Source organism: Rhea pennata, chromosome 2, assembly GCF_028389875.1.
Source record: "Rhea pennata isolate bPtePen1 chromosome 2, bPtePen1.pri, whole genome shotgun sequence".
Lineage (NCBI taxonomy): Eukaryota > Metazoa > Chordata > Aves > Rheiformes > Rheidae > Rhea > Rhea pennata.
In genome coordinates, this window is record NC_084664.1 from 114,414,078 (window position 1) to 114,431,440 (window position 17,363).

A 17,363-nucleotide genomic window follows, 5' to 3' on the forward strand; every position below is an offset into this window, starting at 1 on the left:
AAAACAGTGTTGATGGAAAGACAATTTTTAATTCAGGTATGTTGGCAATCACATAAAAATAAGGCAATAATATTTAAGTTTTTGTAACTTGGGCTCAGTGGAATGAAATGTAAATATCTAGCTGGAACTAATGAGGTCTATTGTTGGATCTGCAGTATGAATCACATATAAGCAACTGTTTGTGAATATCTGTACATGCCAAAGTTTCTTGAAATCGTTCAGAAAATAGTTTTGAATAAAGGTTCTTAAAAATATTGTAACTTGTTTGCTGACAGCTCACAAACAGACTAAGCCAGGCCCTCTAGATAAATTATTTGCAATGAATTCTTTGCTTGGATCTAGTTCTCCTCCTCCTCCTCAGGCAGTATTTTTAAAGTGAACGGTCACTGATTACTTGCATTTTCAGCTCCAGAGATTTGGAAGCAAAAAGAGTTCACAGAAGTGAGTGGATTTTTTTCCTCGTTTTGTACATTAGTATAAATTCCAATATAATACAAACATGTCTGCTATAAATTATGACTTAAACATGGGCTCATCATGCAGAGTGTCTATAGATTCTGTCCCTAAATTAAGAACTGTTAGCTGATTCCCCTGAAAGGGTCACCGGTGTGAACTCTCTGGGCAATGGAAAGTCTTGTGGGCAGACTCGTTTTGCTGGCCACAAAACAAATTGTAAAGAACTGAAAAGGCTTTTCCCAAGGCTAGCTACCAGTTCATAGCTCATGGAACATGTAAAACATTCTGGAACATTCAGAAATTAAAATGCAACTTTACATGTGATTTTTTTTATCATTTTAATATATACTAATATGAAATAGGATAATTTTTCTAGGAGCATATGATAAATTACAACCTCTCATTATGGACTTGCACACCAGTGATACATTCCTGCACACCAGTGATAACTGCAGAGGAGCTATAAATGGCATTTCCCCTTTGTATTCTTTGAAAACCTTTGGTTATTGTAAAATCACTAGCTGTCTTGAGCTTAGCGGCACTTACATTTTGTTTTAGTGTTTCCTGGTTACAAGTATACAAATGGGTTAGTTTCAGGATGTTTCCTCCTGGCACTAAACTGTTTAATGTAACTGCTGTTTTTGAGCTGGTCTTCACATTATTGTGAGTGCTAGGTACTGACCAAGCCAAATTTTACTCTCGTGAACAGTCACACTGACCTCAGTGCACTTGGGTAGGATGAACTGCTGAGTCCCTCCATCATTGCCAGCGGCGCCTGTGCCGCTACCCTCCTTGCCCTCTTGCACCGTGCTGCGGCACTGCCCACTGATTCTGCTGCTGGAGTTGGGCTGGCTCTGCACCTTGTGCCAGTATAACGCTACCATGATAGTCAAATAGTGCAGTTTCGTAGTACAGACCCAGTCATACAGGTAGGAAGGTGCATTATACTTCTGTTTCTGCTCGTGTGTAGCCGTATCTGCCAGTCTTGACCTGTTCTAAGGTGCAGCGAAGCAAGAGCTGGAAGCACAGAATGGCCTCGGCTTCTTGCAGGAACAAGACTTTGACAAATTGTTCTAAGAGGTGCAACTGTTTCCATGCACAGTCCCAACACTGCCAGCATTTGTGCAGTAGCCACATCGTATGCTGTTTACCAGCTTGCCTAAAATTGCGAGATCAGTGCGAACACTCGTTTATGGACATAAAAATTCCAGCTTTATGGATGCTCTAAAATTGTGCTCCTTGAACGTTCCCAAGCGTGTGTCCCCCCGCTCTGTGTCTGCGTTGGCACAGCGTGGCCCTCGGGGGTGGCTCTGCTGGGCATCCCGCGGCCGCGGCGCCGGCAGAGGGAGCTCAGGGCGGATCGCAGCGCTGCCCGGGTGCCGCCGCTGCAGCGCCGCGGACCTGCAGATGCCACATGAGTATAGATGCCACTGCAAACTGAATGACAGAAGGTAAGGCTCAGTGGCTGCTTTCTAGAAGCAGGCAAAAGTAGTTAGGAAATGTGTGCTTTGAAGAATCTGAGAAACAATTTCTTCCTAACAGAGAAGGGGACAAAACAATTCAAACTATGCATAGAATTTAAGGCCGGAAGAGACTACTGTGATCACATAGCAAAGCATTACTGGGCCGTGTAACATCATCAGCTGCAGTCAGCACCCTGTGATAATGGTCCTTTATACTGACGAAATAGTGTCTTTACACTGAATTTAGTCAGCAGGTATCAAATGCAAACCTTAGGAATGTGGTGTGACATATTTCATGTGTAAATTAAAAAAAATGGGAGGACCAAAATTATACCTTTCCATATCTGCTTACGAACATTACAGCACAGCATCTGAGGTGAGGCATTTTCCACTGTGTGCTTTGTAATCCTAGGTAATAGACCTTTTTTATGCTCGCGTGCAGATGCACCATCAGTTTGGGTGCTCAGTTTTAAGTGTAAAACCTTTGTTTTGCCAATAGGCCCATTTAAATGACAACCATGTATGCCACGCTCAGAAGCTCTTTGCAGGGAACATACCTCTTCAGTGTGGTTATTTTCCTCAAAGACAGATCGACTCACTTGCCGCTGCCTTCAAAATGGGTCTAGATGCACGCTCAGGCATTTAACTTCAGTTTCATTTTCTCTTTTGGTTACTTTCCAAAAACTAAATATGGTTCTCTTCCTATCATTTATGCCTCATCTTGCCTCTTAATGACCCCCTGCTCTGGTGCCAGACTCATCAGGCTCAGAATGGAAGTTTAAGATGGTGTTGTCATTGTTGGTCTTGGCAAAACTCCCGTGTGCTCTGGAGGTGCCAAACAGGTTACATTTATTTTCATTAGCATCAGCTGGCACAGCAGCCGTTGTTTGGGTTTGGTGACAGTGATGCCTTAAGTCAATCCTTTGGGCCCAGGCCTTGGTCTTCTACTTTGAAATAGCTACTAAAAGTCATTAAGCAGTGCAACAGTTACTAGACATCCCAGATTTCTCTCTTATATGATCATAACTTGTGTTTTTCCAGGTATTTTTCAGGGCAGGCAACAGCTGGTGCCCTTGAGCATCTAGAAGAACAGCTACCTTGGACACACTGGACCTAGTGAATATGCACAAAGCAGCTGGGCTCCTTTACCACCCACAAAACGTTGATTGCCTTGGCCTGCGGGCAATGTGTGCATTTGCAGCAGCCTGCAGTCGGCATGGCAGTCAGTGCCACTCAGATCTGTGAGACAGTCCTGCTTGGAGAGGTGTGACTTCTGATTTAGCTTCACTGCCAGAATCAGTAGCTTAGTTACTAAAGCAGCTCCTGTCAAGTTTTCTGTCTGAGGTGTTATCTGGGCCGCTGGCTGCAAATGACTTGAGCTGCCAGTGCATGGAGCAGCACTCAGCAGTGATCCTTCCTCTCCCAAATTCATCAAAGCTCCTTTTTCTTTCCTATACAATTATTTCACCCACCACTAAAGCTGTTTTATCCTTTTAACTAGTGCAAGTATTTTCACTTTTTCAGGGAAAGCGAGTACATGTCGTATGCCACTCGCACTCGGAGGTGTTACCTCCTCCCATTGAACTTCCCTGACATGACATGTTGTATGGGCAGCAGAACAAATATATAACTGCAAGAGGCAGGAAATAGCCCCAGAACTGGCTCTGGTGCTGTTTCCTACTGAACTGAAAGCTCATCTTGCTGGTACACAGCATAGCTCTTAAGCTGCAAACTCCCTAGCATATAACACAAGCTGGCAAAATGTGACATCTGATTGAAACATAACATGCCACTGCTTTTTTGTGTGATATGCCAAAACTGACAAGTACGAATTTAAATTTAAATTCAGTTTTCACTCATTTTCAAAGACATACAGTGCTTGTAATGATTGTTTATTTGATTTGAACAAATAATTCCTGGGATTTTTATCTCTAGAAACATGAGAATTAATCTTTCAGGGGAAGAACAACTGAACAGTACAGGTGCTGTTACAAAGTGCAATAGAGCATGATGCCTTGTGGCCAGTTTTTCTCGCTTCTGCATCAGTTTCTCTCTGAGCTGTCAAAGACTGCAATTTAATGCATATTAAAATATTATTTCCTGGATTGTTCCAAATGTTGTTTCCTGGGGGAAGAAATAATAAAATAAACGGAAAACTCTTATTTAAAAAAACAGACAGCCCTCTCAATCAAACAAACACTAAAATCTGCCATGCTGGATTAAAAGGACAATGGAAAAGGAAATGAAACATAAGAACATGCTTAACTTTAAGCAAACAAGTAGCCTTATAGAAGAGACTCAGCTGTAAAACAATAGGGTATCTCACACTGTAGCAGTGAAGTCCATGTCTACGTGGATTCTTGGCATGTAGTATTAACTGCCTGTGCATTTGCTACAGCTTTCTGGTTCACAGCAGATCCCAGGCAATAGTTCTCCATCGTTAAGTTTTTCTAAATTCTCCCAAACAATCTTAATGTGAGTACAGTACAACCTTGAGAGCAGTCCTGGAAGATATCCGAATGTCCAGTTCTCAAAACAAGATTTCAACATGCGTCACGTCCCTCCTTGGATTATTTTGGCCAAGGGTGACAGGATCAACCAGAATTCCAGGTTACAGTTCATTAGTCCATGACAGCTAGATTATCTCTGTCTGCAAGTAGGACAGTTCTGACCATACACATTAAGATTATTTAAACATTTCCTAGGATATTTATCTTGATGCAATTTTTGTGTCTCTGAGCAGAAATAGAACCAGTTAGACCTGAGCTGTAGGTGTAATCAGCTAGCTAAACAGCTGCCAATTTGCAAATAAGTTCTACTTCAAATGACTTTATATGTAAAAAGAGGAGCCAGTCTGAGATGCTTTCAAATCAGGATCCTCAGAATGCATCTTCCAACAGAACTGGGCTCTTTTCATTTGATTGGCTTGGTTTTATGCTATGCTGGGGAATCAGGAAAAAAAGTACTTTAAAATCATTCTAAATTAGCGAAACAAATTATCAAGGGTATGGGTATTAGTCATTGGAACGCTTTACTCTGGGAGAGGATGAATCCTCCCAAGCTTAATGTCATGAGATCAAGGCTGGACATCTTTGAGAAAGGCTTGTTTCAGACAAGAAAAGGTATTGATCTCAGCTTGCAATTAATTAATTGTACATCAGATAGGAATGGCTGACAAGTAACCTGAAAATGTGATAAAAATCTGTGGAAGCAGATTAGTGGAGTCCCTTACTTAATCTCTCAGTGTGATAGTCAGAAAAATTCTGTACTCACAGATGAATTGAGTGTTGCCTGAAGAGTGGCTGAGTCAGTACAGCTATCAACTCCCTCTCTCAGAGCTACATTGGCTCTGCAGTGCTGACTGCAGAAAAAAAAAACTTGTTTATTGATTGTCAATGAAGTATGACTTGAATATGCACAATATTCAAATAGTTAGAATAAGAAAAAGATGATTCTACATCATCAGTGTTCTGGCTATTACTGTATGTAGCGGGACTGAGTTGATCCAATTATCTTTTTGGTTAGTTGTTTTAAGGAAAACAACTCCCATCTTAGAAGAACTAAAAGTCATCCTAGAAAAGAAAAAGTTGAATCAGATAAGGAAAATGATTGCTGGAAACATCATGGAAAGTAAAAGCTGCCCTTTATTTAACTCTTTCCTCTCCATTCCCATGTGAAATGTTAAAAAGATGGGAAGAAAAAAGCATTTAAGATACAGAAACTGAAAAAAAAGTAAAAAGATAAAATAAAAAATGGTGTATGTCATTACAAAATACTCTGAAATTTTGGAAGAAACACATACTTTGCTTCTTATTCTCCCCAGGCAAAAATAATACAAAAACATTTCAGCCTGTTCTAGTGATGACTTTGTAGGACTGACCCCCATGCAGAGAGCCAAAGCAATGTCTGTGACTCAGATAAGACATAACAAGTCCTGTTTTGAAGACAGCTTTTCACAAAGGATAAATTCCACTATTTAAATAGATTCAGGCAGCCCTATCTAAGATGAGACAGACTTTCTAGTACCATCTTAGCAGCAATGGCTATGGCTGATGATGCTCTTTCAACCCCAGTTCTTATTTTTGGGTGTTTATCACAAGTTTGATTTGCGGCCATTGTGCTAAGTATGGTGCAAACCACACCAATGAAGCAAAGCTTTGCTTGCAGCTTTTTAAAATGACCCTTATGCTTATAAAAAGGAAGGGCCTTATATATTTAGAAAGTATGGCAGAATTACATTTGTATTTTGTGTAAGAGCAGGACATTATTCAATGACAGAATAAAAAAGCCACAGAGTTGAACAATGGGCAGCAATTGATTTGATTTTAGCTCCTGTAGATTAAAAACTCTTTTTGACAAGTTTCAGAATTCTCCCAGACTTGCTTGTCCATGCTAACAAATGTACTTGGCCAACAGTAACCAACATGATTAAGAGTCACACCTCTGTTACCAGATCTCCAAGCATGTCAACCACCAGAAGGCTCATGGTTGAATTTCCCGTGTATAATGTGTAGCCATTTGAACCAGCAGGATAAATATGCTAAATACTCCCACTAGGGGATGGTAGATCCTTCACCAACTTTGGTGGAAACTGCTTTGTACTGATGGATATGAGCAAAATGTAGAATAATGAATAATTAGGTCTATACAAGATAAGTTCCGGTTACATGTGCAAGACAGAACTTGGGGCTTTGATCCGCTGAAACAAATGACATGAGCTTGTTGTGTCTGAAACTATACAGTAGTTGTGTGGGTTGTCTAACTTCAAGCAGAGGAACTCAGATATGCACTGGAAGTGTTCAGAGCATTCAGAGTAACTATCGCCAAGGGCCAAATTTCTAATGGGGGTTGTCACTCTACAGACTTGGAGAGATTTAACGTAGCTGTCAATTCAAAGAAGGTCTTCATCTAGTCTTTTTTCACTCCTTTACAGCACATTAGGAAACCACGCTACTTAGATTGTGTTTTCTCCATGCTCTCTGTAAATTCTGCCATCATCTCTGTCCAGCAAAACTTCACTGGTTGATGAGTACCTGAAGACAAGGACAAGGTTTGTCTCATCTTCCATTTCTTGTCTCCGATGATTCTACATGTTCAAAGGGACCTTTGTACATGAATTGAACTCTCCCAGACCATGTTCATGCTTTCTTTCTTTATTTATTTTTTTTTCTTTTTTAGTTTTCTGTGGCTGGAGTCAGAAAACTCAAAATTTGGGACTCCCTATTTGTCATTCCATGGATGGAAAATACATTTTAGATCTAAAGTGGGAGTTAATACCATAACGCAGCTCTCAGAATGAAGGTAACATAAAGCTCATATGTATATACTATATGGCAACATTTTTTACAGAGTATTTATGACTGCAAATGTACTTTGAAGTAATATAAGAATTGATTAACTGCCTCACATTCTCATCCCCTCCTTGGAGAGATCTGTGGAAATTGCAGCACACTCAATGGAAGTTGCATGAGAGCTACAAAACGTTGGTTCTAGCCTAGAGCTGCAGTTACAAATGGAGCCATTTTTCCAATGGCTGTACAGGGCAAAGCAGGGTGCTGCTTGCTGTTAGCACTCTCGTAAATTCATTTTTCTCTTTTCCTTTTTTTAGTATTTCTCCTCCCACACCTTTGCCCTCTTTGCCTTTCTGAACTTTCACAGATATTTAAACATTGGCTTTGGTATTGAAACCGGGCCCTGAGCTGTGAAAAACAAGGAAACCTTCTGAAGAAATAACCTAAGTGTAACACCAGATAAATTAAGAGTGCTCTCTGCTGTCATTCAGCAAAACCATGTGCAGACAGAGAACTTTCACAGCTATTAAAAAAAAATGTGCTATTCAGTGCAAACTTGCCATCTGGCTCCTAGTGCTGGATTCCACTACAGTGTGCTTCTTGAGATTGCACTCATCTGCCAGCCTCCCCCTCTCCTCCCAAGGCACTTAGGAAGACTCTTCTGGGAATATAAAGTGAATTATTTTATCCCAATCACTATGCAGCTAACTATACATGGTGATTAAACAAAGACACCCCATTTCTGCTATTGGAGGCAAAGGTTTTCTTGCTAATCATAAATAATGAGCACTCTTTGGGAAGATGAGAAGATGTTTACAGAATAAGCTGGTATATTGTTATCACACTGATGGCCAGGCAAAGATAATCAAATATTAAAATAGAAAACAAGGAAAAGCTATTCAAAGCCAAAGCTTCTTATGGCATCTTTAATGGATGCAGTTGTTCTGGAGGATCACAAGCATCTTTGAACAGAGAGAAGAGGGAGCATGTTTATCCCAGATTTAAACAGCCATGAAACCAGTGGAGTCCACCAGGAATGAGTATGGTATTCTAGGATGCATCATTTCCTATGGACAGGGGAGTAGTTTTATTAATTGCAGTGGCCTCAGAAAATAGCATCTTACATACAAATGTTTGCAGGACGAGGCCCTAATAGCTGACAAGGTGGACAGCTTTTCTATGCAGATGCCATTGTGTGTCCGGGAAATGCTAACGTCCAGGCAGAGGAAAGGGCTCTTGTTTGTACCAAGCACCGCTGACTGCAGCTGTGGGAGACCTGCAAAATACAAACCTCCCCCAAGAGCACCCACTCACTTGGCGGCTGCTCTCTCTGTCTGGAGTCCCAGATGACTCACACTCTCTCCGCTGGCTCTGATATTCCCTCCGGGCTCCAGCCAGTTTAGCTGAGCTAGAAACTCTCAACAACGCACTGTGGGGCTGCACCTCTGACCCCAAATCTAAAATTCCCAGATGGCTCAAGCTCTTATTTTTGTGACTTGAAACTTAAGCTTCTTGATGACTCACATGCACCCAATCTCTTTTAGCATGCATATGAAAAGCTCTGATAATTCCCATTCACCTGTAACTCCCATCTCAGTGTCAGGATTGCCAAATCTAAATTAAAAATAATATACTATAAGGTATACTGTCCTGGCTCTGTCCCACTACATAATCATGATTCTTAAGAATATAAAGAGCTTTTCATTTATTCTTTTGGCTTTGGAGTCTTGGGATAAACTGAAATTATGCTTTTAGGTCCTTAAGAAGAAAGAACAAAGCCCCAGAGATTCTGAAAAATTCACAGGACTCCAGGAACTTACCAAAATGGTTGACAGGAAATCTGAATTCCTCCTTGGTTCAGCTGCTGCTCCCTTGAGCTTAAGACTACATTGTGATTCAGGCTCCCATTTTGCATCTGAAATGTAATGATTCTCCCTTGCTTTGCTCTGAGTCTTCCAAAGTTTTCTGGATATAAATTTTCTTAAGCATAGCTCTTAATAGAATTATTTCCCCACTGCATCCTCAGCTCTTGCTTGGGTTCCCATTTGGCTCTGCTTCTTGTTCCGGAGACTGAGATTATCTTATCTCACATGTGAGTTCTCTAATGTATCCTGCTCATTGGTTTCTCTTCCTCAAAAGCTGACACTCCAACATGGTTTTCTGCTCTATTTCTCAGTCTGCCAAGTAATATATATCATGTTATTCATAACTCCATAAAAGTATTTTGATAGACCAGTTCATTCAATATTGTTGGTCCTGCTGATGTTGCAGACCTACCAGTTTTGTCAGGCAAAGTCTTCCATTTGCCAAGACTTTAATGATTAAAAATACATTAGAGAAGTAGATATCCTAGAATTGTTTTGAAACTCCTCACTATCTGAGGGACAGAGAGCTTTATGTATATAATTTGCTATAATTTTGACCCCTGCTGAAAGAAACTCTTAGAACATATCCATCATGTTAGTTTAGGATTTTTCTAAACTCATTCTCAACAGCAGATTCAACTACCCTCAGCACTCTGGGTCTTCAAGATTATGCTTAAGAGGCCACCAACTTCTGAAATCTCTGGAAGAGGGATCCCAAGTCTGCCTGATGTGTTAGAGCTGGATGGACCTGCATCGTTCCTGCAGACATTACAGTCTAGTCCGCTGCCTGTGGCCTGACCTTGACTGCTACTAAACCCTCTGCCAATGCCTGACATGGATATGAACCAGGTTGCAGACAGCAACGTGAATGAAAAACAAGCAGGCCATCACAAGCTTTGGCTTCTTGTGCTGAAGTCTGTCTCTACAGCTCAAGCCTTTGACTGTCCCTTAGCTAGCTGTCAGCGTTGCTCAGTGATACCCCTGCTTACCTAACCGTGTTGAGGTGGTTCCTCAGAAGAGAAATCAGTCTGCTGATAGACCAATCTTGGCATCTAATCTGTTGTCCTATGATTCACTCCCACACTATTAATAATATGCTTTTTCCAAGACACAGAAAATGAATTACTCATAGATAAGACACTGAAATTGAAATCTTGTCAACACTGTATATTTAGAAAGTGACTGTGAGACAAGTCCAGGTCAGTCTTCCATTCAGCATTGGCGAGTCAGCACCTGAATGAATTTGCTTACTGTAGGGAATAGTGTCCAAAAGAACTCACCACCTTTTGCCTTTTGCCATATGCTGGCTATCTAGCCTACGGCTGCAGCTTCATATATAGTTCCTGTATGAAGAGGACAAAACAGACAGATGAGATGATGGAAAAGATACTTCCAGCATTCTTGATGCCTTCCACTGTGCTCGTCAGCAGTGAGCTTACTATAATAAGAAAGGAGTTGCAACAGTTTGCTGAAGCCTGCTTGGACTTCTGTTCACCTCTCTTCCCACTTCAAATGCTTTAAATTTCCTTTCCTCCTTGGAAAGGACAGAAATGGACACAGGATTTCTGCATCTTTGGCAGTAGAGATTTGTTGAACTGCTGCATTTCCCCAAAGTGCGTAGAAGGGTTGTCTTTTAAATGCAGCATCTAAGGGGCTGTTTAATGATGACTTATAACACATCACTAATTCAGAGTAAAGGATGTTATTACTTCAAGTAATAACTGAAGACTGAAAGTGATGGGTTAAAAGTTGATGGATGTGAGAAAACAAAATATACATAGGCCCCAAGAATCAACACCTGGCATTTATGTTTGCAGCAATCAAAATTGACGAATTTCTCTCCTCCACCAAATTCTCTCTGCTCAGCTAATCATCTTTGGTTCTGTAGTCTATGAAAGGTCCTGCTTTACACGTTCAGTAGCTCAATATCATGATGCTTCTAGTCTTACAGATTATACCCAGTACAAGCCTCAGTGTGGTTTCAGCTGCTAACAAGTTTAGTAAGTCTTTTTCCACTAACATTTCTCAGTATTCAACATTTCCAAGCAGGCTTTGCTTAGCAGAAGCTTATTCAGTATCAGATCTTTCCTCACCTTTTGGTATTGGTGGGTGCTGAAACCCTGAGCCATTTTCGGTCAGTCTGTACATAGTATCTCTGGCATTTGGCCCTAAGGACCACAGAGTGAATGAGAGCAGCCTGACATGGGATCCACATTACCAGTTTTTCTGTGGTGATGTGCCAATGCTTGGATACTGCAGGCAAAAAATTGCTTTTTTGAGGGCTTGGTGGCTTGTTTGCCTACTTGCTTGGGTGGAAGAAGGGCTATCAGCAGAGATAACGGTAACGATGGCTTTTCAAAGGGCTTTGGGGTTTATATCAGAATTCTTTCCATGCATTATAATAATTCTATTTTTCCATTTCCCCCAAGATGGAAAATAATCTGAATTCACTTATCTTCCACTAACTTTTGAAATATGCTAAGCTGCATCTAGAGTGAAACAGAATTCCTGAAAAGTTTCAGATCTGCATGAAGTTTATGCATCAAGAGAAAGGGCAAATGAGCTGATCGGGTGCCTGTGCTGGTCGGTTTTGTGGGCAGACTGTGCATGGCCATTGTGGTGGAGCTGTGAAAGTGTCAGCTGCACCCTAAGCTTATAACAAGGGTATGTATTCCAGTCAAGATAGAAAAGTATAACACTACTGAACAAAACAGTGGTAAGACTCTTCTGAAAAATACTCTCTAAAGTTTTGTCTCCCATGGACCAAAAAGATGAACTCGCAATAAAGCAGGTAAAGAAAGGTGACGGGAGTAATGAGGGACTAGAGAACATTTCTTCTAAGGGAAGATTTAAAGAGCTTAATTTTTGAAGCTTAGCAGAAGAAAATCTGAGCGGAGAGACATTTATATCTACATGCCCGAGGAAAGAATCAGGAAAAGAGATTTTTTTTTCAAGCAAAAGGATAAATCTGGCACTCAAATACATGGGTTTCAAAAGAGCTGGAAATTAAAGGTCTTGTAGCCCTCAGAGGAGTGAGGTTGTTCTGGAGAAGGATTAAAACACTTGAATAGTTTGAAAATGACATGTGAACAGGGTACAACATACCTGCCCACCTTGCTCCAGAGGACTTCACTCCTCACCCTGGAAATAAATCTGTATGTGCATAGCTAAGGTGTTCCCTCCAGTTGCAGTATCCTCACAGAATTCTTAAGAAAGTTCAGTTTTACAAACACAGAGGTCAAATACACATTAGATGGTTTAGGCAACAGGTAGCCTATACCTGGAGTACCTGGAGTCCCTTGGTGCACTGGAATGGGTCTGTTTCCAGTCCTCTGTTGAAAGTAGCAGCACCTTGTCCAAAGCTTGTTCCAGTGCTATTTCTTCTTCTTTAAGTGATATCTCTGTGCAATTTATTTAGCTTTGCTACTATTCTCTCTGTCTTCATTTCTCTTTGTACTTTTGTACTGCTTGTCTTTGCGAAGCTAGCTCTGCCATGTGAAGTCATCATCCAGCATTCCCTTTCACTGCAAGGTGCTTTGGGCATGAATGTTACAGAAAATCAGGGAGCAGGTTCCCTCCCAAAGGGTAGGAGTTATTTCCCCCTTCCTTACTTGAATTTCACCTGCCAGCCCATTTATGGGAATTTCAAGAGTGGGGCTGACAATTGTTGAAGGAGAAAGAGTGCACAGATGGAGCTCTTGTCTTAGCACCATTTCCAGTAGAGGAAAGGCTTGCAGCCTCTTTCCTTTCTGTTCATAGAACCATAGATTAGGATTGGAAGGGATCTGCAGGTCATCTAGTCCAACTGCTCAAAGCAGAGCCAAATTCAAAATTAGTTTGGAGGCTCAGGACCTTGTCCAGTCAAGTTTTGAAAATCTTTATGGATGGAGACTGCATAGCGTCTCTGGCTCCATGGCTTAATTGCTCATTGAGTGAAATTTTTTTTTCCTTTTTTTAATTTGGCTTTGCCCTTCCTGCATCTTGTGACCATTACCTCTTGTCTGTTCATTGTGCAATTCTGCAAAGACTGTCTTTCTGTCTTTTGTAAGTCCTCCTGGGGGTAACTGAAGACAGTATTTAGACTCTACCTTCTCTTCTCCAGGCTAAACAAACTCCATTCCCTCAGCCTCTCCTTGTGCCTGGTGTGCTATATCCCTCTGACAGTCTTAGCAGCTCGCTGCCAGACTTGCCTATCCTAAAGGTTATGTGGATGGAAAAGATTTGCAGTGCTCTTCTTTCCTACCTTCTCTTCTCAAGGGTTTATATTTTTGTTGCATGCGCATACACTGCACCTGGACTGGATCTTGAAAATCTCAGATTAGGCAAACAGTAATAGGGTCAACTTCAGAGTCATCCTCAAGACTGTATGTGCTGACTTGGAATTGCAGCTGATCTTCTGCTTATAAAGTGAGTCCTACCTCTCTTCACGTCTCAGCCTGCCCATGCCTCCCCTTTACACTAGGCTTTTTACACAGAAGGTTCATGAGCAGCAATCATATGGCACTCTGCTCCTAACTGCTGGCCCTTCAGCATGCTATTTCTCCCTCTTTTTGTGAGTAACTGACTGACCATGACCTCACTAAACCTTAAGATTTTGAATAAATTAATTAATCAATATAGCCTGCTGTCACCTAGGATTGTTCTCTAAGTCTTGTTCTAGATGTGGCATTGAGGAGAATTGCTAACGATATTTCATTAGCCCTCATTATAAATCCTCATGGCACATCTTAGATCATTAAAATCATATGTTAGAAAGGTGTTTTTCATGCACCTCTTCAGGAACTATTGAGGTAGCTGGTGATCTCAGCAGTGTTATATCTGTATGATGTCCCTGTTCCCAAAATGAAAGACTGATGGTGTTTTGACATTATGAATTTCACTACAACAGCACCTAACAACGACAGCTTATCTCCCAAACAACTTACAAACATTAATTTCAGAATCATACAAGAATGATGTGCTGTGTTTACCAGAAAAAGTGAAGAACTCTTCTAAAATCAACATGTATGAGTAACAGATTACTTAGAAAAGAGCCACAGACCCAGTAAGATGGGTGTTTCTGATAGAAATGTAACCCCTGGCAGTTGTGTCCATAGAAAGCAATAGAGCAAGGCTGGGAATCTGTTTATTTACAAGTGAAGTGTCTTTTCAGTAACAGTGGGAACACTGTGATTTAAAAATAAAAAATACACACAAAAACGCCTTACTGGAATGTATTCTAATTTAACTTGAACTATACTGAGAATTCATTCCCACTACTTCTTTGATGTGGCAATAGGCAAGTGAAAGAATTTTCACAGTTTATGCATTCATCTCTGGGAGAAGCAACCCTAAATTCCATGTGTAAAAAGTCTATTTTTGCAATGGGAAATCCTTCTAAGCCACTTCTAAATTTTCTTTCCCTGGATTTTTTACCATTGTCTTTTGAACCCAGAAGTCATAACATAAAAAGAGAAGAGAGGGACTTCTGCATACCCACAGTCATTTATATGCATGTGCAATATCAGTTCCAGACACTGAGTCTGGGCACTTTGAGAGGAAAGGAAATACAAACTTAGTTTTTGTGAACTGGCAGGGAATGGACAGCAAGAACAGTCACAAAAAGCAATTCTTAATAAGCACACAGAGCTGACATATGTGAATACAAGCTGCTTCTGTGACAGAGTTACTACTGGAGTCCTTACTTGAGAGGTATGTAGCTGCAGAGGTATATAGACACCAATATGCCAATTTTTGGTGATTTCTACATTTTCAAACAGTGCATCCATTAAGTCTAGCCATCCCATTGCTTGCGGTTCTGATTCTGTGATTCTGTGAAATTCATACTCAGGTCTGTTCTGAAAAGTCTTTGTTGCATGCACACATGTGTCCTGTTTTATTGTACAGGGGCACTGGCCTTTGATTCACAGCTGAAGAATTAACAAGGCAGAAGGGTAAACAGAACTATAGTGCCTGTGAATCAGGCACTTTGTTTTTACACAGCGACCAATGCACGTACCAGACCTTTAGGCTTTTCACACCTGAAGACACTCCTAAAATCAGTAGTGAACAACTTTTCCGCATCACATTTCCTAATTTCTCCCAGTGACAGAGAAGGGCTGATGTCCTCTATCATTGTGTGTCCAGAACTCCATCACATGAACAGTACCATCAGCTTGTCCATGTGCAGTAGACCCAAAATATTCTGGAAACCTGACCTTCTGAGGGCTGAATGAGGAGGAGAGAAGTCTATGTCCATGCACTGTCTTTGCCAGAAAGCCTTTATTACCATGCCCAGGGAATGACTATGTACTCATCAAGAGGGATATGCCCTTCACAGTAATGTCCCAAATACTCTACCTTGCAATAGCCTACCTGAATATCTTGGACAACATCTACAATAATGATTTCCAATATTGCCTTTGCCCTCGGTCCTTCAAGTAACCTAATTCTGTGTTCTGGTAGAGTCAGGCAACCACTTTGCTCAGTGGCTTGGTTTTTTATGTGACCCCTGTATCAGTCCCAGGTTGCTCCATTAGCTTTTTAATTCAAAAATGTTAGCCTGCTGCAGAAGAGGATTTCAGGTTTCTGCACAGTGGACTCTCAGTAACCACCAGGTGCTTTCTGGTGTTTTGGTGAGGACTGGGTGGTTATAGGATGCTAATTGTTCCTTCTGAGCCAGTAAGCAGTGTCACTTCCATGGGGGAGCCCTTACCCTGTGATGCTGCCCATGGGAGAGAGCGTTCTCTGCTTTTAGAAGCAGCAAAGCGGTTTCATGGAAGGTGGAGAAACAAACTGACAAGCTTTTCTAGTCTCATCTCTTGAAATTCTTGCTGTCACTAATAAATTATTAACCTCAGTGATTAAATTAGTATTTTAAAGAGTGTGCTAAGGATGGAGTAGTTTTTGAAATACTGTTTCCTCATTGTATATACCCTGTTTTTCCCTCAGTGCCAACCCTGCTTTGCTGAGTGCTGAATTTCTGGTGAAAACCTTTGGTGCAAGCATGCAGGAAGTGAGGTCAGGCTTGTTTTGGCAGTTTCAGCTGCATTTATCCCAGATAGCAGCTGAATTTTATCAGTTGGTTTAGCCTTTGGTCTTTAAGAGACAAACTATTATTTCACTCCTCTTTAAAAATAATAATAAAGTCATCTTTAGGAAAAATGTGCTGCAAGTCTGGAGAAAAAGAGCGGGCAAGAGCAATGCCTTGCAAAGCCTCCTGGCCTCCACTCTGCTCCGTGTCCAGGCGGCCCATGAGCCGCACTGTCCGGAGCGTGAAATGACTCCTTCTCCGAGCGCCCTCGTGTGCCTGCAGCTCCTAAGACACCTCTTCCCATGGGCTCTGTGCCCCGGGTGTCCACAGTGCTTGCCCCTGCTCACCCCCTCTCCTTGAGCGCTTGAGGTGCCCCCCTAACCCTGGTTAGTAGCGATGCCGGGGATGTTGCCAGGGAACTCCCATCCCAGTGCATTTTGCAGCCTCTGAGCTAGCTGCAAAGCAAGCTGGCAAGTTTCTTTTTCCTAGCAGCTCTTCCTGTCGATGGGGTTTGCCCTGCTCTCCTATTTGGCCAGAGAAAGGCAGCAGGGATGCTGTGGGGTCCAGCTGAGGACTGGTGGTCCTCAGGAAGCCCTCCTAGGTGGATCACCAAACCAGCGGGATGCCCACTCACTGGTGGGCGTCCTGAAGGCAGCAAGGCAGGGTACACGTGGCCTCCTGCTCACGGGAGCTCCCCTATCATCACGCTGTCCAGCCGATAAGGGGGATTATGGTGAGGCCAGTGTGGTGTCTGGATCATGGGGTCATGACGGGAGAGGGGCTGCGAGAGCCGGGCCTGGCAGCAGGCAAGTCTGAGACAGGAGCCACTTGACAGGTCTTCCTCTTGGCACGAGGGACTCGACCAGACTGGTGTCGAAGTGTCCTTTCATATCAGCAGGGTAGTAGAAGCTCACCCTCCCCTGTCTCCAATGATTTTTGTCTGGGCAAAGAAAATAAAATCAAATGGTGAATAAAAACAAAATAAAGCATTAGTAAACCCAGCCCTCTCTGTGGGGGTAAGGAATAAACCAACTCTCAACTCTCTCAACTGGTGCTATGAAGGGTATTTACAAGATGAGAGTGGGCTTTATAAATTAATTTAGTTAAAGTAAAGTTCAATTTAATTCATATCTCTTTCCCAGTCTTCTAAATGGCAGTTGGTTTGTTTGCAAAGTAAGAGTAGAGGCTGTGACTATTTCCTTAAGTTCATTTGAATTTGTTCACCTTAAATAAAGTTTCCTCCATCAGAATATAGACCTCTCAGCACATCCTTCTA